This window comes from Phyllobates terribilis, unplaced genomic scaffold (genome assembly GCF_046119375.1).
Source record: "Phyllobates terribilis strain yellow unplaced genomic scaffold, ASM4611937v1 Scaffold_1__5_contigs__length_1240528914, whole genome shotgun sequence".
NCBI lineage: Eukaryota > Metazoa > Chordata > Amphibia > Anura > Dendrobatidae > Phyllobates > Phyllobates terribilis.
The window spans coordinates 634167025-634180368 of NW_027362761.1; positions in this window are offsets into that span (position 1 = coordinate 634167025).

Below are 13344 nucleotides of genomic sequence, written 5' to 3' on the forward strand. Positions count from 1 at the left end.
ACATAAATACAATTTAATATAGCATAGGATAAAACAACATAAATACAATTTAATAAAGCATAGGTTAAAACAACATAAATTCAATTTAATAAAGTATAGGATAAAACAACATAAATACAATTTAATATAGCATAGGATAAAACAACATAAATACAATTTAATAAAGCATAGGTTAAAACAACATAACTACAATTTAATAAAGTATAGGATAAAACAACATAAATACAATTTAATAAAGCATAGGTTAAAACAACATAAATACAATTTAATAAAGCATAGGATAAAACAACATAAATATAATTTAATAAAGCATAGGTTAAAACAACATAAATACAATTTAATAAAGCATAGGTTAAAACAACATAAATACAATTTAATAAAGCATAGGTTAAACAACATAAATACAATTTAATAAAGCATAGGATAAAACAACATAAATACAATTTAATAAAGCATAGGATAAAACAACATAAACACAATTTAATAAGGCATAGGATAAAACAACATAAATACAATTTAATATAGCATAGGATAAAACAACATAAATACAATTTAATAAAGCATAGGTTAAAACAACATAAATACAATTTAATAAAGTAGAGGATAAAACAACATAAATACAATTTAATAAAACAGGTTAAAACAACATAAATACAATTTAATAAAGCATATTATAAAACAACATAAATACAATTTAATAAAGCATAGGATAAAACAACATAAATACAATTTAATAAAGCATAGGATAAAACAACATAAATGCAGCTTAATAAAGCATACAATAAAACAACATAAATACAATTTAATAAAACATAGGATAAAACAACATAAATACAATTTAATAAAGCATAGGATAATACAACATAAACACAATTTAATAAAGCATAGGATAAAACAACATAAATACAATTTAATAAAGCATAGGTTAAAACAACATGAATACAATTTAATAAAGCATAGGATAAAACAACATAAATACAATTTAATAAAGCATAGGATAAAACAACATAAATACAATTTAATAAAGCATAGGTTAAAACAACATTAATACAATTTAATAAAGCATAGGATAAAAGAACATAAATACAATTTAATGAAGCATGGGTTAAAACAACATAAATACAATTTAATAAAGCATTAGATAAAACAACATAAATAGAATTCAATAAAACATAGGATAAAACAACATAAATACAATTTAATAAAGCATAGGATAAAACAACATAAATGCAGTTTAATAAAGCATACGATAAAACAACATAAATACAATTTAATAAAACATAGGATAAAACAACATAAATACAATTTAATAAAGCATAGGATAATACAACATAAACACAATTTAATAAAGCATAGGATAAAACAACATAAATACAATTTAATAAAGCATAGGATAAAACAACATAAATACAATTTAATAAAGCATAGGACAAAACAACATAAATACAATTTAATAAAGCATAGGATAAAACAACATAAATACAATTTAATAAAGCATGGGTTAAAACAACATAAATACAATTTAATAAAGCATAGGATAAAACAACATAAATACAATTTAATAAATCATAGGATAAAACCACATAATTACAATTTAATAAAGCATAGGATAAAACAACATAAATACAATTTAATAAAGCATAGGATAAAACCACATAAATACAATTTAATAAAGCATAGGATAAAACAACATAAATACAATTTAATAAAGCATAGGATAAAACAACATAAATGCAGTTTAATAAAGCATACGATAAAACAACATAAATACAATTTAATAAAACATAGGATAAAACAACATAAATGCAATTTAATAAAGCATAGGATAATACAACATAAACACAATTTAATAAAGCATAGGATAAAACAACATAAATACAATTTAATAAAGCATAGGATAAAACAACATAAATACAATTTAATAAAGCATAGGACAAAACAACATAAATACAATTTAATAAAGCATAGGATAAAACAACATAAATACAATTTAATAAAGCATGGGTTAAAACAACATAAATACAATTTAATAAAGCATAGGATAAAACAACATAAATACAATTTAATAAATCATAGGATAAAACCACATAATTACAATTTAATAAAGCATAGGATAAAACAACATAAATACAATTTAATAAAGCATAGGATAAAACCACATAAATACAATTTAATAAAGCATAGGATAAAACAACATAAATACAATTTATTAAAGCATAGGATAAAACAAGATAGATGCAATTCAATAAAGCATAGGATAAAACAACATAAATACAATTTAATAAAGCATAGGATAAAACCACATAAATACAATTTAATAAAGCATAGGATAAAACAACATAAATACAATTTAATAAAACATAGGATAAAACAACATAAATGCAATTTAATAAAGCATAGGTTAAAACAACATAAATACAATTTAATAAAGTATAGGATAAAACAACAAAAATACAATTCAATAAAGCATAGGTTAAAACAACATAAATACAATTTAATAAAGCATAGGATAAAACAACATAAATACAATTTAATAAAGCATAGGTTAAAACAACATAAATACAATTTAATAAAGCATAGGTTAAAACAACATAAATACAATTTAATAAAGCATAGGATAAAACAACATAAATAAAATTTAATAAAGCATAGGATAAAACAACATAAATACAGTTTAATAAAGCATAGGTTAAAACAACATGAATACAATTTAATAAAGCATAGGATAAAACAACATAATTGCAATTTAATAAAGCATAGGATAAAACAACATAAATACAATTTAATAAAGCATAGGTTAAAACAACATAAATACAATTTAATAAAGCATAGGATAAAAGAACATAAATACAATTTAATGAAGCATAGGATAAAACAACATAAATACAATTTAATGAAGCATGGGTTAAAACAACATAAATACAATTTAATAAAGCATAGGATAAAACAACATAAATAGAATTCAATAAAACATAGGATAAAACAACATAAATAGAATTTAATAAAACATAGGATAAAACAACATAAATGAAGTTTAATAAAGCATAGGTTAAAACGACATAAATACAATTTAATAATGCATAGGATAAAACAACATAAATACAATTTAATAAAGCATAGGATAAAACAACATAAATACAATTTAATAAAGCATAGGTTAAAACAACATAAATACAATTTAATAAAGCATAGGTTAAAACAACATAAATACAATTTAATAAATCATAGGATAAAACAACATAAATACAATTTAATAAAGCATAAGATAAAACAACATAAACACAATTTAATAAAGCATAGGATAAAACAACATAAATACAATTTAATATAGCATAGGATAAAACAACATAAATACAATTTAATAAAGCATAGGTTAAAACAACATAAATACAATTTAATAAAGTATAGGATAAAACAACATAAATACAATTTAATAAAGCATAGGTTAAAACAACATAAATACAATTTAATAAAGCATAGGATAAAACAACATAAATACAATTTAATAAAGCATATGATAAAACAACATAAATACCATTTAATAAAGCATAGGTTAAAACAACATAAATACAATTTAATAAAGCATAGGATAAAACAACATAAAAACAATTTAATAAAGCATAGGATAAAAGAACATAAATACAATTTAATGAAGCATAGGATAAAACAACATAAATACAATTTAATGAAGCATGGTTTAAAACAACATAAATACAATTTAATAAAGCATAGGATAAAACAACATAAATACAATTTAATAAAACATAGGATAAAACAACATAAATACAATTTAATAAAGCATAGGATAATACAACATAAACACAATTTAATAAAGCATAGGATAAAACAACATAAATACAATTTAATAAAGCATAGGATAAAACAACATAAATACAATTTAATAAAGCATAGGACAAAACAACATAAATACAATTTAATAAAGCATAGGATAAAACAACATAAATACAATTTAATAAAGCATGGGTTAAAACAACATAAATACAATTTAATAAAGCATAGGATAAAACAACATAAATACAATTTAATAAATCATAGGATAAAACCACATAATTACAATTTAATAAAGCATAGGATAAAACAACATAAAAACAATTTAATAAAGCATAGGATAAAACCACATAAATACAATTTAATAAAGCATAGGATAAAACAACATAAATACAATTTAATAAAGCATAGGATAAAACAACATAAAAACAATTTAATAAAGCATAGGTTAAAACAAAATAAATACAATTTAATAAAGCATAGGATAAAACAACATAAATACAATTTAATAAAGCATAGGTTAAAACAACATAAATACAATTTAATAAAGCATAGGTTAAAACAACATAAATACAATTTAATAAAGCATAGGATAAAAAAACATAAATAAAATTTAATAAAGCAATGGATAAAACAACATAAATACAGTTTAATAAAGCATAGGTTAAAACAACATGAATACAATTTAATAAAGCATAGGATAAAACAACATGAATACAATTTAATAAAGCATAGGATAAAACAACATAAATACAATTTAATAAAGCATAGGTTAAAACAACATGAATACAATTTAATAAAGCATAGGATAAAACAACATAAATACAATTTAATAAAGCATAGGATAAAACAACATAAATACAATTTAATAAAGCATAGGTTAAAACAACATTAATACAATTTAATAAAGCATAGGATAAAAGAACATAAATACAATTTAATGAAGCATGGGTTAAAACAACATAAATACAATTTAATAAAGCATTAGATAAAACAACATAAATAGAATTCAATAAAACATAGGATAAAACAACATAAATACAATTTAATAAAGCATAGGATAAAACAACATAAATGCAGTTTAATAAAGCATACGATAAAACAACATAAATACAATTTAATAAAACATAGGATAAAACAACATAAATACAATTTAATAAAGCATAGGATAATACAACATAAACACAATTTAATAAAGCATAGGATAAAACAACATAAATACAATTTAAAAAAGCATAGGATAAAACAACATAAATACAATTTAATAAAGCATAGGACAAAACAACATAAATACAATTTAATAAAGCATAGGATAAAACAACATAAATACAATTTAATAAAGCATGGGTTAAAACAACATAAATACAATTTAATAAAGCATAGGATAAAACAACATAAATACAATTTAATAAATCATAGGATAAAACCACATAATTACAATTTAATAAAGCATAGGATAAAACAACATAAATACAATTTAATAAAGCATAGGATAAAACCACATAAATACAATTTAATAAAGCATAGGATAAAACAACATAAATACAATTTAATAAAGCATAGGATAAAACAACATAAATGCAGTTTAATAAAGCATACGATAAAACAACATAAATACAATTTAATAAAACATAGGATAAAACAACATAAATACAATTTAATAAAGCATAGGATAATACAACATAAACACAATTTAATAAAGCATAGGATAAAACAACATAAATACAATTTAATAAAGCATAGGATAAAACAACATAAATACAATTTAATAAAGCATAGGACAAAACAACATAAATACAATTTAATAAAGCATAGGATAAAACAACATAAATACAATTTAATAAAGCATGGGTTAAAACAACATAAATACAATTTAATAAAGCATAGGATAAAACAACATAAATACAATTTAATAAATCATAGGATAAAACCACATAATTACAATTTAATAAAGCATAGGATAAAACAACATAAATACAATTTAATAAAGCATAGGATAAAACCACATAAATACAATTTAATAAAGCATAGGATAAAACAACATAAATACAATTTAATAAAGCATAGGATAAAACAACATAAATGCAGTTTAATAAAGCATACGATAAAACAACATAAATACAATTTAATAAAACATAGGATAAAACAACATAAATACAATTTAATAAAGCATAGGATAATACAACATAAACACAATTTAATAAAGCATAGGATAAAACAACATAAATACAATTTAATAAAGCATAGGATAAAACAACATAAATACAATTTAATAAAGCATAGGACAAAACAACATAAATACAATTTAATAAAGCATAGGATAAAACAACATAAATACAATTTAATAAAGCATGGGTTAAAACAACATAAATACAATTTAATAAAGCATAGGATAAAACAACATAAATACAATTTAATAAATCATAGGATAAAACCACATAATTACAATTTAATAAAGCATAGGATAAAACAACATAAAAACAATTTAATAAAGCATAGGATAAAACCACATAAATACAATTTAATAAAGCATAGGATAAAACAACATAAATACAATTTAATAAAGCATAGGATAAAACAACATAAAAACAATTTAATAAAGCATAGGTTAAAACAAAATAAATACAATTTAATAAAGCATAGGATAAAACAACATAAATACAATTTAATAAAGCATAGGTTAAAACAACATAAATACAATTTAATAAAGCATAGGTTAAAACAACATAAATACAATTTAATAAAGCATAGGATAAAAAAACATAAATAAAATTTAATAAAGCAATGGATAAAACAACATAAATACAGTTTAATAAAGCATAGGTTAAAACAACATGAATACAATTTAATAAAGCATAGGATAAAACAACATGAATACAATTTAATAAAGCATAGGATAAAACAACATAAATACAATTTAATAAAGCATAGGTTAAAACAACATGAATACAATTTAATAAAGCATAGGATAAAACAACATAAATACAATTTAATAAAGCATAGGATAAAACAACATAAATACAATTTAATAAAGCATAGGTTAAAACAACATTAATACAATTTAATAAAGCATAGGATAAAAGAACATAAATACAATTTAATGAAGCATGGGTTAAAACAACATAAATACAATTTAATAAAGCATTAGATAAAACAACATAAATAGAATTCAATAAAACATAGGATAAAACAACATAAATACAATTTAATAAAGCATAGGATAAAACAACATAAATGCAGTTTAATAAAGCATACGATAAAACAACATAAATACAATTTAATAAAACATAGGATAAAACAACATAAATACAATTTAATAAAGCATAGGATAATACAACATAAACACAATTTAATAAAGCATAGGATAAAACAACATAAATACAATTTAAAAAAGCATAGGATAAAACAACATAAATACAATTTAATAAAGCATAGGACAAAACAACATAAATACAATTTAATAAAGCATAGGATAAAACAACATAAATACAATTTAATAAAGCATGGGTTAAAACAACATAAATACAATTTAATAAAGCATAGGATAAAACAACATAAATACAATTTAATAAATAATAGGATAAAACCACATAATTACAATTTAATAAAGCATAGGATAAAACAACATAAATACAATTTAATAAAGCATAGGATAAAACCACATAAATACAATTTAATAAAGCATAGGATAAAACAACATAAATACAATTTAATAAAGCATAGGATAAAACAACATAAATGCAGTTTAATAAAGCATACGATAAAACAACATAAATACAATTTAATAAAACATAGGATAAAACAACATAAATACAATTTAATAAAGCATAGGATAATACAACATAAACACAATTTAATAAAGCATAGGATAAAACAACATAAATACAATTTAATAAAGCATAGGATAAAACAACATAAATACAATTTAATAAAGCATAGGACAAAACAACATAAATACAATTTAATAAAGCATAGGATAAAACAACATAAATACAATTTAATAAAGCATGGGTTAAAACAACATAAATACAATTTAATAAAGCATAGGATAAAACAACATAAATACAATTTAATAAATCATAGGATAAAACCACATAATTACAATTTAATAAAGCATAGGATAAAACAACATAAAAACAATTTAATAAAGCATAGGATAAAACCACATAAATACAATTTAATAAAGCATAGGATAAAACAACATAAATACAATTTATTAAAGCATAGGATAAAACAAGATAGATGCAATTCAATAAAGCATAGGATAAAACAACATAAATACAATTTAATAAAGCATAGGATAAAACCACATAAATACAATTTAATAAAGCATAGGATAAAACAACATAAATACAATTTAATAAAACATAGGATAAAACAACATAAATGCAATTTAATAAAGCATAGGTTAAAACAACATAAATACAATTTAATAAAGTATAGGATAAAACAACAAAAATACAATTCAATAAAGCATAGGTTAAAACAACATAAATACAATTTAATAAAGCATAGGATAAAACAACATAAATACAATTTAATAAAGCATAGGTTAAAACAACATGAATACAATTTAATAAAGCATAGGTTAAAACAACATAAATACAATTTAATAAAGCATAGGATAAAACAACATAAATAAAATTTAATAAAGCATAGGATAAAACAACATAAATACAGTTTAATAAAGCATAGGTTAAAACAACATGAATACAATTTAATAAAGCATAGGATAAAACAACATAAATGCAATTTAATAAAGCATAGGATAAAACAACATAAATACAATTTAATAAAGCATAGGTTAAAACAACATAAATACAATTTAATAAAGCATAGGATAAAAGAACATAAATACAATTTAATGAAGCATAGGATAAAACAACATAAATACAATTTAATGAAGCATGGGTTAAAACAACATAAATACAATTTAATAAAGCATAGGATAAAACAACATAAATAGAATTCAATAAAACATAGGATAAAACAACATAAATAGAATTTAATAAAACATAGGATAAAACAACATAAATGAAGTTTAATAAAGCATAGGTTAAAACGACATAAATACAATTTAATAAAGCATAGGATAAAACAACATAAATACAATTTAATAAAGCATAGGATAAAACAACATAAATACAATTTAATAAAGCATAGGTTAAAACAACATAAATACAATTTAATAAAGCATAGGTTAAAACAACATAAATACAATTTAATAAATCATAGGATAAAACAACATAAATACAATTTAATAAAGCATAAGATAAAACAACATAAACACAATTTAATAAAGCATAGGATAAAACAACATAAATACAATTTAATATAGCATAGGATAAAACAACATAAATACAATTTAATAAAGCATAGGTTAAAACAACATAAATACAATTTAATAAAGTATAGGATAAAACAACATAAATACAATTTAATAAAGCATAGGTTAAAACAACATAAATACAATTTAATAAAGCATAGGATAAAACAACATAAATACAATTTAATAAAGCATAGGTTAAAACAACATATATACAATTTAATAAAGCATAGGTTAAAACAACATAAATACAATTTAATAAAGGATAGGTTAAAACAACATAAATACAATTTAATAAAGCATAGGATAAAACAACATAAATACAATTTAATAAAGCATATGATAAAACAACATAAATACCATTTAATAAAGCATAGGTTAAAACAACATAAATACAATTTAATAAAGCATAGGTTAAAACAACATAAATACAATTTAATAAAGCATAGGATAAAACAACATAAATACAATTTAATAAAGCATAGGATAAAAGAACATAAATACAATTTAATGAAGCATAGGATAAAACAACATAAATACAATTTAATGAAGCATGGTTTAAAACAACATAAATACAATTTAATAAAGCATAGGATAAAACAACATAAATGCAGTTTAATAAAGCATACGATAAAACAACATAAATACAATTTAATAAAACATAGGATAAAACAACATAAATACAATTTAATAAAGCATAGGATAATACAACATAAACACAATTTAATAAAGCATAGGATAAAACAACATAAATACAATTTAAAAAAGCATAGGATAAAACAACATAAATACAATTTAATAAAGCATAGGACAAAGCAACATAAATACAATTTAATAAAGCATAGGATAAAACAACATAAATACAATTTAATAAAGCATGGGTTAAAACAACATAAATACAATTTAATAAAGCATAGGATAAAACAACATAAATACAATTTAATAAATCATAGGATAAAACCACATAATTACAATTTAATAAAGCATAGGATAAAACAACATAAATACAATTTAATAAAGCATAGGATAAAACCACATAAATACAATTTAATAAAGCATAGGATAAAACAACATAAATACAATTTAATAAAGCATAGGATAAAACAACATAAATGCAGTTTAATAAAGCATACGATAAAACAACATAAATACAATTTAATAAAACATAGGATAAAACAACATAAATACAATTTAATAAAGCATAGGATAATACAACATAAACACAATTTAATAAAGCATAGGATAAAACAACATAAATACAATTTAATAAAGCATAGGATAAAACAACATAAATACAATTTAATAAAGCATAGGACAAAACAACATAAATACAATTTAATAAAGCATAGGATAAAACAACATAAATACAATTTAATAAAGCATGGGTTAAAACAACATAAATACAATTTAATAAAGCATAGGATAAAACAACATAAATACAATTTAATAAATCATAGGATAAAACCACATAATTACAATTTAATAAAGCATAGGATAAAACAACATAAATACAATTTAATAAAGCATAGGATAAAACCACATAAATACAATTTAATAAAGCATAGGATAAAACAACATAAATACAATTTAATAAAGCATAGGATAAAACAACATAAATGCAGTTTAATAAAGCATACGATAAAACAACATAAATACAATTTAATAAAACATAGGATAAAACAACATAAATACAATTTAATAAAGCATAGGATAATACAACATAAACACAATTTAATAAAGCATAGGATAAAACAACATAAATACAATTTAATAAAGCATAGGATAAAACAACATAAATACAATTTAATAAAGCATAGGACAAAACAACATAAATACAATTTAATAAAGCATAGGATAAAACAACATAAATACAATTTAATAAAGCATGGGTTAAAACAACATAAATACAATTTAATAAAGCATAGGATAAAACAACATAAATACAATTTAATAAATCATAGGATAAAACCACATAATTACAATTTAATAAAGCATAGGATAAAACAACATAAAAACAATTTAATAAAGCATAGGATAAAACCACATAAATACAATTTAATAAAGCATAGGATAAAACAACATAAATACAATTTAATAAAGCATAGGATAAAACAACATAAAAACAATTTAATAAAGCATAGGTTAAAACAAAATAAATACAATTTAATAAAGCATAGGATAAAACAACATAAATACAATTTAATAAAGCATAGGTTAAAACAACATAAATACAATTTAATAAAGCATAGGTTAAAACAACATAAATACAATTTAATAAAGCATAGGATAAAAAAACATAAATAAAATTTAATAAAGCAATGGATAAAACAACATAAATACAGTTTAATAAAGCATAGGTTAAAACAACATGAATACAATTTAATAAAGCATAGGATAAAACAACATGAATACAATTTAATAAAGCATAGGATAAAACAACATAAATACAATTTAATAAAGCATAGGTTAAAACAACATGAATACAATTTAATAAAGCATAGGATAAAACAACATAAATACAATTTAATAAAGCATAGGATAAAACAACATAAATACAATTTAATAAAGCATAGGTTAAAACAACATTAATACAATTTAATAAAGCATAGGATAAAAGAACATAAATACAATTTAATGAAGCATGGGTTAAAACAACATAAATACAATTTAATAAAGCATTAGATAAAACAACATAAATAGAATTCAATAAAACATAGGATAAAACAACATAAATACAATTTAATAAAGCATAGGATAAAACAACATAAATGCAGTTTAATAAAGCATACGATAAAACAACATAAATACAATTTAATAAAACATAGGATAAAACAACATAAATACAATTTAATAAAGCATAGGATAATACAACATAAACACAATTTAATAAAGCATAGGATAAAACAACATAAATACAATTTAAAAAAGCATAGGATAAAACAACATAAATACAATTTAATAAAGCATAGGACAAAACAACATAAATACAATTTAATAAAGCATAGGATAAAACAACATAAATACAATTTAATAAAGCATGGGTTAAAACAACATAAATACAATTTAATAAAGCATAGGATAAAACAACATAAATACAATTTAATAAATCATAGGATAAAACCACATAATTACAATTTAATAAAGCATAGGATAAAACAACATAAATACAATTTAATAAAGCATAGGATAAAACCACATAAATACAATTTAATAAAGCATAGGATAAAACAACATAAATACAATTTAATAAAGCATAGGATAAAACAACATAAATGCAGTTTAATAAAGCATACGATAAAACAACATAAATACAATTTAATAAAACATAGGATAAAACAACATAAATACAATTTAATAAAGCATAGGATAATACAACATAAACACAATTTAATAAAGCATAGGATAAAACAACATAAATACAATTTAATAAAGCATAGGATAAAACAACATAAATACAATTTAATAAAGCATAGGACAAAACAACATAAATACAATTTAATAAAGCATAGGATAAAACAACATAAATACAATTTAATAAAGCATGGGTTAAAACAACATAAATACAATTTAATAAAGCATAGGATAAAACAACATAAATACAATTTAATAAATCATAGGATAAAACCACATAATTACAATTTAATAAAGCATAGGATAAAACAACATAAAAACAATTTAATAAAGCATAGGATAAAACCACATAAATACAATTTAATAAAGCATAGGATAAAACAACATAAATACAATTTATTAAAGCATAGGATAAAACAAGATAGATGCAATTCAATAAAGCATAGGATAAAACAACATAAATACAATTTAATAAAGCATAGGATAAAACCACATAAATACAATTTAATAAAGCATAGGATAAAACAACATAAATACAATTTAATAAAACATAGGATAAAACAACATAAATGCAATTTAATAAAGCATAGGTTAAAACAACATAAATACAATTTAATAAAGTATAGGATAAAACAACAAAAATACAATTCAATAAAGCATAGGTTAAAACAACATAAATACAATTTAATAAAGCATAGGATAAAACAACATAAATACAATTTAATAAAGCATAGGTTAAAACAACATGAATACAATTTAATAAAGCATAGGTTAAAACAACATAAATACAATTTAATAAAGCATAGGATAAAACAACATAAATAAAATTTAATAAAGCATAGGATAAAACAACATAAATACAGTTTAATAAAGCATAG